The following is an 11,483-nucleotide window of genomic DNA, read 5'->3' on the forward strand; positions in this document are numbered from 1 at the left end:
TTATTTACCATAGCTAAGATATGGAACCAATCCAGATGCCCCTCAGTAGATGAATGGATCAAGAAAATGTGGTATATATACACAATGGAATTCTATGCCGCCATCAGAAAGAATGACATTGCCCCATTTGTTAGGAAATGAAAAAACTTGGACAAAATTATATTAAGTGAAGTAAGCCAGGCCCAAAGAAACATAGGTCCAATGGTTTCCCTTATTTGCAATATCTAGCTATTATTTATTTTAAATGAAAGTTTTCACTGAATAATATCTGTGCTGCAGTATGTAATTTTCATATGTGTATATATATATATATATAGAGAGAGAGAGAGAGAGAGAGAGAGAGAGATCTGCTTATGACAACTGCATTGCCAACAGAACTCCACAGCCCATATGAAATAGAGATATATATTCTCATTCATTACAAAATCAGGTTGAATAGGAATCTACTTCCAACATTTTTTATTTATTTATTTTTTATTGTGAAAATACCGTACAGAGTGGTTACAATTACATGGGCAAGATAATAAGTACATTTCTTATCAAGCATTGTTGTCTCCTCCTTTGTTTCCCCTTCCCATCCCTTCCTTTCCCATTGCGCCTCCACCCCTCTACCCCCCCCGCACCCCCTGCCAAAGATGTAAAGTTCGTTTTTCGACATAACTACTTGTACATCTCATTGTTGCAATGAGTCCACCTGTATCTCTATTTAAACGATTTGTTTTTGTCCTTCCCCTCCACAAATTATACCAACAAGTACAATGAAAGCAAGGGTTATACCGTGGGGTGGGGGACATACAAAGCAGCAAAGAAATATCTTATAAATATGTTAGAAACAATTGCATGAAAGAAAAAAAAAACATTTGAATACTTATCAACTTATTTGACCTTTTCTGTTTGTCTCAGACATATACTAGTTATTGCAAATAAGGGAAACCATGGGACCTATGTTTCTTTGGGCCTGGTTTTCTTCATTTAATATAATTTTTTCCAAGTCTTTCCATTTCCTAACAAATGGTGCAATGTCCCAAATGATCACAAACAAGACCATACTTCCAACATTTTCACTCATCAAACTCAAGAAGGTTTATTTTTCTAAAATATGTTGTGTCATGTGTACATCATTTAGTTATAAAGAGAAAAAAATAGTTCCTTTCATCCATTCAAATGGTTCTCAAAGGAAGTTTTTACTGTCAGCTCAAATGGAAACAGGTTCACCTGGAAAATGATTGTTAGAATGAGTCTATCCACCAAAGGCAGCTTGATAAATTCATGAGACTCTCAGCACACATACTCACTCAGCACACATACTGAAAGATTGTGACAATACCAAGCATGCTTTTAATAATAAAAATGTTGTCCCATTAAGTCTTTATGTAAAAATTATTTTTAATATGCAAGGAAATATGTTCCTTCTTTATGTTCCTCCCCAGTGTTTAGGTGAGCATATTGCATTCTCATTATTCTATGTTATATGGTTATTTGAGATGGTCTCTTCAAACATGTGGAATATGAGCAGTCTAAAATCTATTTATTATTGCTGATAATTCATTTTTGTTTGTACCCAATCCAAAGCTATTAGATCACTGAGCACAAACAAAAAAATTGCAGATGGCTTAAATAAGACTGTCAAAGAACATATATGCACACACATAGATGACTCACCTTTGAACACACCTATTCATATGCACAAACATGTATCCATAACAGTCTGGAATAACAAGACATACATATATATGACTCATGCACATGAACATACCTATTTATATGTACATGCTTGCTCACATACACATTCACATACATACACACACATCACCCATGACAGCCTGGAATAATAAGGTATATAAGACTAAGTAAAAAGGAACAAGCAAATAATGATTCTATGCCATTTTCAAATGAAAGTCAAAAAGAGAATAGGCTCTGTAAATAATGATCAAAAGCACTTATGAACAATGAAAGAAGACTGTACATTATTTATATCAATCTTAGCAGACATCCTTTCTCACGCTGATAAAAACATCTACAACATTGCCACAGACATTTCCATTGATATATTATTAGCAGCAGCCATCAATCTACCAGCAGCATTGAGATATCAGTGAAATTTGACAGTCTTCTGATTGCATTTTCTGAGGCCTGAAATTTTCCTACTTTGGATCCTTTTCACTTCAATTTCCAGTCAATTTTATCTTTACCTCTTTTTTTTAATCCCTTGCATTTTGTAACCAGTTGATGTATTTTTATGTTTCCTGGTATTTGTAAAAACCATTTTCTACTTTAAGCTGTGTAGTACAGAAAATTTTTTTTAAAACTCAAGAATTTAAGCTTCCACTAAAAGTTACCTTTTCCCCTGCTTTCATTTTACCCCAAAGGCTAAGCTTATAAAAAGAAAGCATCAATTAAAATAAAGAAGCTAAGTTTTCATTTCTTTATTCAGAATATACGTTAACCAAACGTTTTTTCCATTTTTTCTAAATAATAATGTTGCTTAATTTTATAATACTAAGATTCAGCATTTTTTAAATATACCATGAAACTGAGTGAAAGGAATACCAATCTTGAAATTGATGTTTTAGTTAAATTTCAATATGTAATGTTAAAAATCTATTCCACGTTTAACTAATTCTACATTAATAAACATGGAGGAATAATTGTCTATTGTAGACTGACTTTAGTAAATCCCACTCAAAGTGGTGCAATATAGACCAGTAATAAGTCAATGGATCCACATTCAGGATCCCTTCCTGGTAGGCCTAAAATGAATTCATAAACGTTTAAGAGGTTCAAATGTCAATTTGTAAGTGGTTTATATTTTGTATTTTTTAAAAAAGACATTCCCCTTTGATTCTACAATAGTAGTGAGGATTATGGGATTATAGGATGATAATAGTTAATAGTTACTGAAAAGTTACTATGATCTGAGTCTATATAAGAAGTTCATTTTTTTTTCATCTGGTCTTTACCAAACCCCTTGAAAGTAATTAGTATTATATTCTTTTTGCAGAGAGCAAACTAAGTTTAGAAAAGCTAAGAAAGTTTCCATTAGATGAAAAATAGTTGTAGAGTAGAGGGTGGTATCAAAATTGTATGGCAATACACAAAATAAAAAGAAGAAAGAGCAAATGGGACAAACTAATGTGTTTAAGGGAAAAATCAGATGTTTGAAGAGAATGTGTATTTTCATAGTCAACAGTTTGATTTGAGAATCAGAGCTCGGTGGACTTTACAAGTTTAAATGAGGTTGGGAAATTTTCCACTTGTAAAATAGAAATCATCCTACTATCTCATAAGATCATGAGGATGATTAAATAACAAGAATTTTAAAAATAACATGGTAAGACGAAACTAGCTTCAGTCATTAGCCATAATTCTTTAGTAAAGGAAAAGGATCACTACTGCAGACTTTTCATCAGGTGTAACATTCAGGTATCAGCATTCAAGACAACGCTCTGGAGTAAATAATGTTTAAATAGGTAAAGGAATGTGAATTAAGAGCTAAACTATGTTTGCTGATAGAATTCTTATTGATGGAGAATATAATGGGAAGGAAGTAGAATAAAATGGAAAGAGAAGGAATGAGAAGGAAACATAGGACAAGAAAAGGGAGGGGAGAGAGATTTGTGTAATGCCCACAAGCCTTGGATCATGCCTGAAGAAAGTCACAAATTTAAATAAGATGAGCTTTAATCTAGACTCACTGAATGCTCTGATTTAATATGCAACAATCCTGCCAAGTATTTACAGACCATTTGTTGGACAAACTCTGCTGACAGGAATAAGCTCTTAAAATAGATCATTCTACTTTCAGATATTTTTTAGATATATAAAAGCCAGACCCTCATTACAATGACCTAAAAATCTCATATCTGTCTAGAGTCCCTAATATTAGTCTGAATTTTTTCAATATAACCTCCTATTCTGAAAGTACCTTAGAGTACTTAGCCTCTTCTATCTAAAATCATCTAAAAAGTAAGTGTACTATTTAATTATTTGTTAGAATTAATTCTAGACTTACTATCCTTGCTTTTAATGAGTTCTGGTATGTCATCTTTTGTAGACTATATGACCACTTTTTCCAAAGATTATTCACAGTCAGGAGTGGCATAAGAAAGGTAAACACTTAGGTATATATAGTGCTCTAAATGAAGTGTGTTAAAAGTGCTGGAGACAGACAAGTATCAAAAACTGCCAAGAGAAGCAATTTCTGCAAAGACAGACTACTATGATGAGTATAAAGAGGATGAATAAGAGTATTAATGAAGAAAAATGTTGTACAACAAAGTTGTAAAAGTTGTTGCAAATAGACATGTGTGGCATGCAAATACTTGGCCAAAACAACATGTCCATGAAATGAAATGATTTACTATTATTGCTCTTATGATCACTAAAATCACCAGTTTACTTCACTTGGGTTTTTTCCTGCTGTCAAACTATGTTTACCCAACTTGAATTTGGCCACATGACACATTGAGTCCACAGATATATCACCAATGACTCATATTACAATTTTTTTTACTTATGTCTGTGTCAAATATTTTATTTATCTCTACAGTTTCCCATTATCTTCAATTGTGCCCATATCATTACAATACAGGTGACATTAATATAAGTTGAATTCTGCCTACTGTATGACACAGAAAAAATTAAATAACAAATACCATAGAGCTATATGTAAACTTTAAATCTATAAATCATGTAAAGAAGATTATATTAGAAAAACTCTGTGATGCCTCCGCACGCACTAATTTCTTATGTGTAGCACTCCAAAAAAAAGTGAAAAAAATACATTTCATCAAAACTAAGAATTTCTTTCTTTACAGACAGCACACATTCACACCATAAGTTACAAGAAATAATCAATGAATCATACAGTCTGGGAAAGGACTTATATCAAGAATACAGTTTCAAAACTCTTGAAATAATTTTTTAAAAAATATTACACCTAAAATATAAGCAGATTTTAAGAAATGTACTCATTACATTGCTCATGTAATTGTAACCCCTCTGTAAGGTATTTTCACAATAAAAAATCAATTACTTAATTAACAAGCAAAAATATATAAGCAGATTTTTAAAGACTTCAAAAAACACATTATATATGGTGATTTAATAAGCTACTTAACACCCTCAGTCACTTGGGAAAATTGAAATTGAAATTATATAAGGTACCACTATATATCTAATAGAAGTATTAAAAATCAAAAATAGCCATACAAAGCCCATGAGGGTGTGGATTAACTGGTCCACTCACACACTTGTGGTAGAAATGAAAAATTGATGCAATCATTTTGGGAGATAGTTTTTTAGCCACCAAAAATTAACCATATAAATATTTTTTCCCCTCTGCTCTTCAGCTCAAGGCTTGTGCTCTACCATTTGAACCACAGTGCCACTTCCAGCTTTTTCTGCTTATATGCTACTGAGGAATCGAACCCAGGGCCTCATGCATGCAAGACAAGTGCTCTACCACTGAGCCATCTTCCCAGCCTTTTCTTTTTTTTAATTTTTATTGTGAAAATACTGTACAAAGGGGTTACAGTTACATGAGCAAGGTAATGAGTACATTTCTTATCCAGCATTGTTGCCTCCTCCTTTGCTTTTTCCCTACCATCCCTTCCTTCCCACCTCTTCAGCTACACCCCCACCACCCAGCACCCCGCACACCCCTCCCAGCCTAAATTGTAAAGTTCATTTTTCGACATAGCATCTTGTTGCAAAGGGTCAATCTGTATCCCTATTTAAACAAATTGTTTTTTCCCTTCCCCTCCCCAAATTATACCAACATCAAATACAGTGAAATACCGTGGGGCAGGGACATACAAAGCAACAAAAAAAAATCATTTTTATAACTACCAACTGCACATCTAACCAGGTATCTGTTCAAAAGAAATATAACTTCATATTCATATAATGAAATATACATGAATAGTTATAGAAGCTCTATTGATCAAAATTTAGCTTCTAGCCCCAGAAATATCACTCAGAATCAACAAGCAAATGGAATATTATTCATTAAAATGAGCTGTTGTAACATTTAAATATGTTGATGAATATCAAAATAATGAAATAGCTAGAAAGAAAAAGAGTTCACATTGTTCATCTTATTTATAATTGCAGAAATGCAAATTAGTCAATGACAGAAAGCAGATCAGTGATTGCCTGGGGTGGTGAAACTGGGAGGGAAAAGAAAGGTGGGAGGTGCTAAGTAAAACATGATGAAAATGTTCTCTATGTAATTGTTGTAAGAGTTGCAGGGGTATAGACATATTTCAAAGTTATCTGACTATACACAATACCTCCGCAATTGGCTGCGTGGAAACTATGTCTTGGCAAAGATACCTGATAAAGAACATTTCAGATGATTCTACCAGTTTAAAAATAACTTCCAAGAGTTGTCTGAATGATCTGTGTCCTATTTCTAGACATTGTCTCTGAGTAAATGGTGGCACTTACTGATAGAACAAAAACTTATATTTCTCAGTGTCTTCTACAAAACCCAGAGGAGAAAATGGCAAATATCTCATGAAACCTGGAAATAAAATGTGTGATACAAGGTCCCACTTTGTTAGAAAGGGGAAAATGTTAAAACAACACTGGAAGTTTTGTTTTTGTTTGTATTGTTAATCTTTAAAAAGCATGGAAACGCTGTAGTTACCTCAGTTAAGTGATTATCATAATTCCTTGAAAATGTTTTGTTTTTTGTTTTTTTTTGGTCCAGTCGTGGGGCCTGAACTCTGGGCCTGGGCGTTGTCCCTCAGCTCTTCAGCTCAAGGCTAGCACTCTACTACTTGAGCCACAGCGCCACTTCCGGCTTTTTTCTTTTTGCTTATGTGGTGTTGAGGAATTGAACCCAGGGCCTCATGCATACAAGGCAAGCGCTCTACCACTGAGCCACCTTCCCAGCCCCGAATATGTTGTTTTTAATATATTGTTCCACCTCCTTTCTTAAACTTTGAGGTGCTTTAAAAATTGACATGGGTCTTTTCCATCTACATTTTTTCAGTGTAGTTCCTCACCCACAGCTCTCCCAAATCAATACTAGTTGAATAAAAAAGTGAGCAGAAGGAAAATATGAATTATTCCCCCCCAAAATGGCAGATTGTTGGAAATAATACCAATGATTTCAGAAAAATCTTAATTCTTATTTGAATATCTTTTGTGTTCTGGTCATTATATACCAACTATCTCTAATGTTTAAGATAAATGTATGTGGTATTCATGCAATCCTTACATCAATAAGCCAATATTGCATTTATAGTGCTACACGATTTGTTGGAAGTAATCTAAGTCATGGACTGGGATTCTTGGTGGAGCCATGATTTAATTCCATACTTCATAGGTGCAATAACACACAATGTCTTACTGATAACCAACCAGGAGAATTCAAGCACAGACAAGTATTATGAGTTGAATTCAATGTCGTAGGAAAATATGGTGAGCACCGTGCTTTTCTTTCTACCATTGATTGTGAAGAGAAGGCACCGAATGTGTGTTTAGAAGTATGTCCTCCATTAAAAAGCCAAGTTCCACAGGAAATGTTAGGTATATTTCTAAAAATAATTGAACAAACATCGCAAAGACTGTGAACTCTGGTTCTGAAGAAGTGAAAAAGAGTCATGGGGAGCACTTCAGTACCTGAGAACATTATCAAAAAGTTTGTTGAGCTAAAGCCATTATCTCGTAAGCTGCTGACCTGTTTACCGAAAATGTCATCTTCTAAGAGATTAAAAAGAAGTGAGGGTTGAAACCACAAATGACATATGAGCACAAATGAAAAGAGAAGATAGAAATGATGTGGTTATAGAAGCATATGATATACTGCCTGGTTAATGGAGAAAATGGCCAGGCGCACAGTGCCAATCAATGGCCAAGTAAGACATTCTCTAGAGTGTACCTTGCCCTGCAGAGTCATTCCATTATGGTGGTCTCCCCCTAGCTTCTCTCTCCTTGTCCCCATGTCTGCTCACAGTCCAGCTTGATATTATTATCAAAGGTAACAGATAAATAGAAGTGCAAATCGAGTAAAATGCTGGTAAAAATGAGCAGGGCCTGGTGGTTCAGCTTATAGTCCCATCACTCAGAAAGAGGAGGCAGAAGGATTGTGAGTATAAAGCCAGGATTTTGCTATAATGGTAACTTTCATGTTTATATGCCAATTGCCATGTGGTTTTTAAAAATCTTATTATGTTGTAAGGTAGTAGCCATTCACAGTGATTTTAAGAAAATTACTAAAGTGGTTGAACAGTAGGGTTCCCTTCTGTCCACATCCCTTCCAGCATCTGTTGTTAGTAGAGTTCTTGATTATAGCCATTCTATAGAGCTCCCTGATGACCCAGCAATCTCACTTTTAGGCATTTACCCAAATGATAACAAACAAGACCATACTAAAGCTACCAGCACAACTATGTTTATTGCAACATTATTTACTATAGCTGAGATATGGAACCAACCCAGATGCCCCTCAGTAGATGAATGGATCAAGAAAAGGTGGTATATATACACAATGGAATTCTATGCCTCCATCACAAAGAATGACATTGCCCCATTTGTTAGGAAATGGAAAGACTTGGGAAAAATTATATTAAGTGAAGTAAGCCAGGCCCAAAGAAACATATGTCCCATGGTTTCCCTTATTTGCAATAACTAGTATATGTCTGAGACAAACAGAAAAGGTCAGATAAATTGATGTTAGGTGAAATGAACCCCAAAATAAGGATTCAAATGTTTTTTTTTCTTTCTTGCGATTGTTTCCAACATATTTATAAGATATTTCTTTGTTGCTTTTATGTCCCTCCCCCACGGTATAACCCCTGTTTTCACTGTATTTGATGTTGGTATAATTTGTGGAGGAGAAGGGAAAAAACAAACTGTTTAAATAGGGATACAGGTGGACCCATTGCAACAATGAGATGTACAAATCTGCTCAAAGCAGCTTTGTGTTCATCTTCAGAAACCCATTTTCTCACAGAGGTTGGAAGGCCTTTCTGGTATTAAAAAAAAATCAATGAGGTGGGTGGGGGAAACAAGAACGATGAGTGGTATACTCCCATTTTAAAACTTGTACCGTCAACAGAATGTCTTTCTGCAACCTTTCAGCGAGACAACCTTCGTGTAATTTCAGCTGTAAACGGCCTGCATTCCACATTTCTTAGCCAGCAAGACACAGAGGTCACCCAATTGCTGGGAAACAAGTTAGAATCACTTACATATTAACCTAAATTTAGATTTGGCCTAGATTTTTTTTGGTGAGGGGGCTGAAATAATTAGTGGCACAGAAATAAAGTGAGGTGCTGTTTGCATCCTTTGCTACTTGCAGAGGGGAAAAATCATAAAACAAATTGTGCTTAAGGAAACCAATGAAATCTTCAAACAGGGACATCTTAAAATGATTTGTCACTTTATTCCCCATCCAGTTTTACCTGAATTGCTTTCTGTGTCACCTTGTAGTATTTCCTGAATATCTTCTCTTACTAGGCAGGTACAAATATATTTCAGTGTGAAGAAAACCTAAGTAGAAATATGCCTGTACAGTTTGCATCTTTGACATCTGTTTTAGACGCTCTTCATGTGTTCAGTGTAGGCACTATTATCCTAGGAGAATTTAGAATCTATTCAGCATGTATTTGTTGGTCATTATTACATAAGGTGAACTTACCTTTAATGCTGGTGTGCCTACCTTCAGAAGAAATTGCAATTGAAAAGATTGGTCTATCATTCCACACAAACATTAATAACAATTAAATATTAAAACAGCTCAACCAGTAATAGATCCTTAGAACAGGAAGCCATCATTCTTCACTGGAAAGGCTGATTAATTGATAATGCTTTTAAGAAAATATAGATCATCATTATACTTTTTACTGCTGCAAGAACAACTTTTTAGATTATAAACATTTTTTTTTGGGTCCGGTCGTGGGGCCTGAACTCTGGGCCTGGGCACTGTCCCTCAGCTCTTCAGCTCAAGGCTAGCGCTATAAAACTGGAGCCACAGCGCCACTTCCGGCTTTTTTCTTTTTGCTTATGTGGTGCTGAGGAATGGAACCCAGGGCCTCAGGCAGGCAAGGCAAGCGCTCTACCACTGAGCCACCTTCCCAGCCCCAGATTATAAACATTTTTAATAAATAATTAAAATACAACACACACACACACACACACACACACACACACACAAGATAGCAATGAAGACCTGGCTTGACAAGTTAAAAAGCTGATTTCAATAAGGTTGTCCTAGTAACCATTATTTTTTTCTTCCTGTTACCAAGGACCTCATCTGTTTCTGTCCAATCAATCAGATTCTCAACTTCTGCATAACAGCATCTCCACAATTTGCTTCATAATAGATTCTAGTGCACATCCCATAAGCAACTCCAGCTGTCCTCTAAACCTTTATTTATATGATTTGGTTATACAACAAATATGAGGATATAGGAGATTCTCAGGTTATTGATGAACCCTCATTTATTCAAAAAGTGTTTATTGAGCAGTCTCCATAATTCAGCCATCATTCAAATTTTAGGGATATACCAGTTATTAAAATGAATCATTTAACCGTGGATGGAGTCAATGATGGTGTGAAACCTGGAAGTACAATGCTTTCTAGCAATGGCAGGAAGTTACAAACACACACAAACAAAGGCACAAATGCAAATACATATGATACACATACACACATATGTATATACATATATGTACCTGTAATATTTATTGCTGTATGGTGGAAAATTCAAGAAAAAAGATAAAGAAAACAGAAAGCAATCAGAAGAGATGAGGTAAATATTAATTTTAAATAATATAATAGGGGAAGATTTACTACAGTGTACCATATTACCCTCTCCAGCATCTTGGTGAGGAATAGAAAAAATATTACATGATAATTCCTTTTATATGTGCATTGTTTTATCAAGTCTACTCTGATATTCTTGAAATGAGGATTCTATTTTATTGTGAAGACATTCATACAGAATAGGGCCAAATTCTAGTTTCTTCATTCAAGAATAACAAAATGCTGAAATAAGGATAGAGGTTGACCCATTGTAACAATGAAATATACAAGATACTACATTGAAAATGAAATTTACAATTTTGGGTGGGGAGGGAGGCGTTGGGGGGGGGAAGGAAGGGATGGTAGGGAAAAAACAAAGGAAGGGGTAACAATGCTCGATAGGAAATATACTCATTACATTGCTCATGAAACTGTAACCCATCTGTACAGTATCTTTACAATAAAATATGTATTAAAATAAAATAAAATACCTAACACAAAAGAGAATTGCATCAATAAAATTGCAATAAAAAAGAATTGTTAACAAACAGTACTGTCAACTTCTGGACATTAGAAGTGATACAAGATGACCAATAAAGACTGCTAAGTTAGGATGAAGATTAACTCATTCATTACCAAATTATTAAACACCATTACAGGCCAGATATTAAATAATTCTGAGAATATAAGAGAAATGGCCTTTGATTTGAGAGAATATTTGCCT

The 11,483-nt window shown here is 34.7% G+C and overlaps 1 pseudogene; it reads right to left on the bottom strand.

Annotated features, from left to right (window-relative positions):
• LOC105987278 overlaps positions 1–9,142 on the bottom strand; it is a 58,283-nt pseudogene extending 49,141 nt beyond the window's left edge.
• Between the last annotated feature and the right edge of the window lie 2,341 nt (positions 9,143–11,483).

The sequence above is a fragment of the Dipodomys ordii genome, unplaced genomic scaffold (assembly GCF_000151885.1).
Source record: "Dipodomys ordii isolate 6190 unplaced genomic scaffold, Dord_2.0 Scaffold3, whole genome shotgun sequence".
Taxonomy (NCBI): domain Eukaryota; kingdom Metazoa; phylum Chordata; class Mammalia; order Rodentia; family Heteromyidae; genus Dipodomys; species Dipodomys ordii.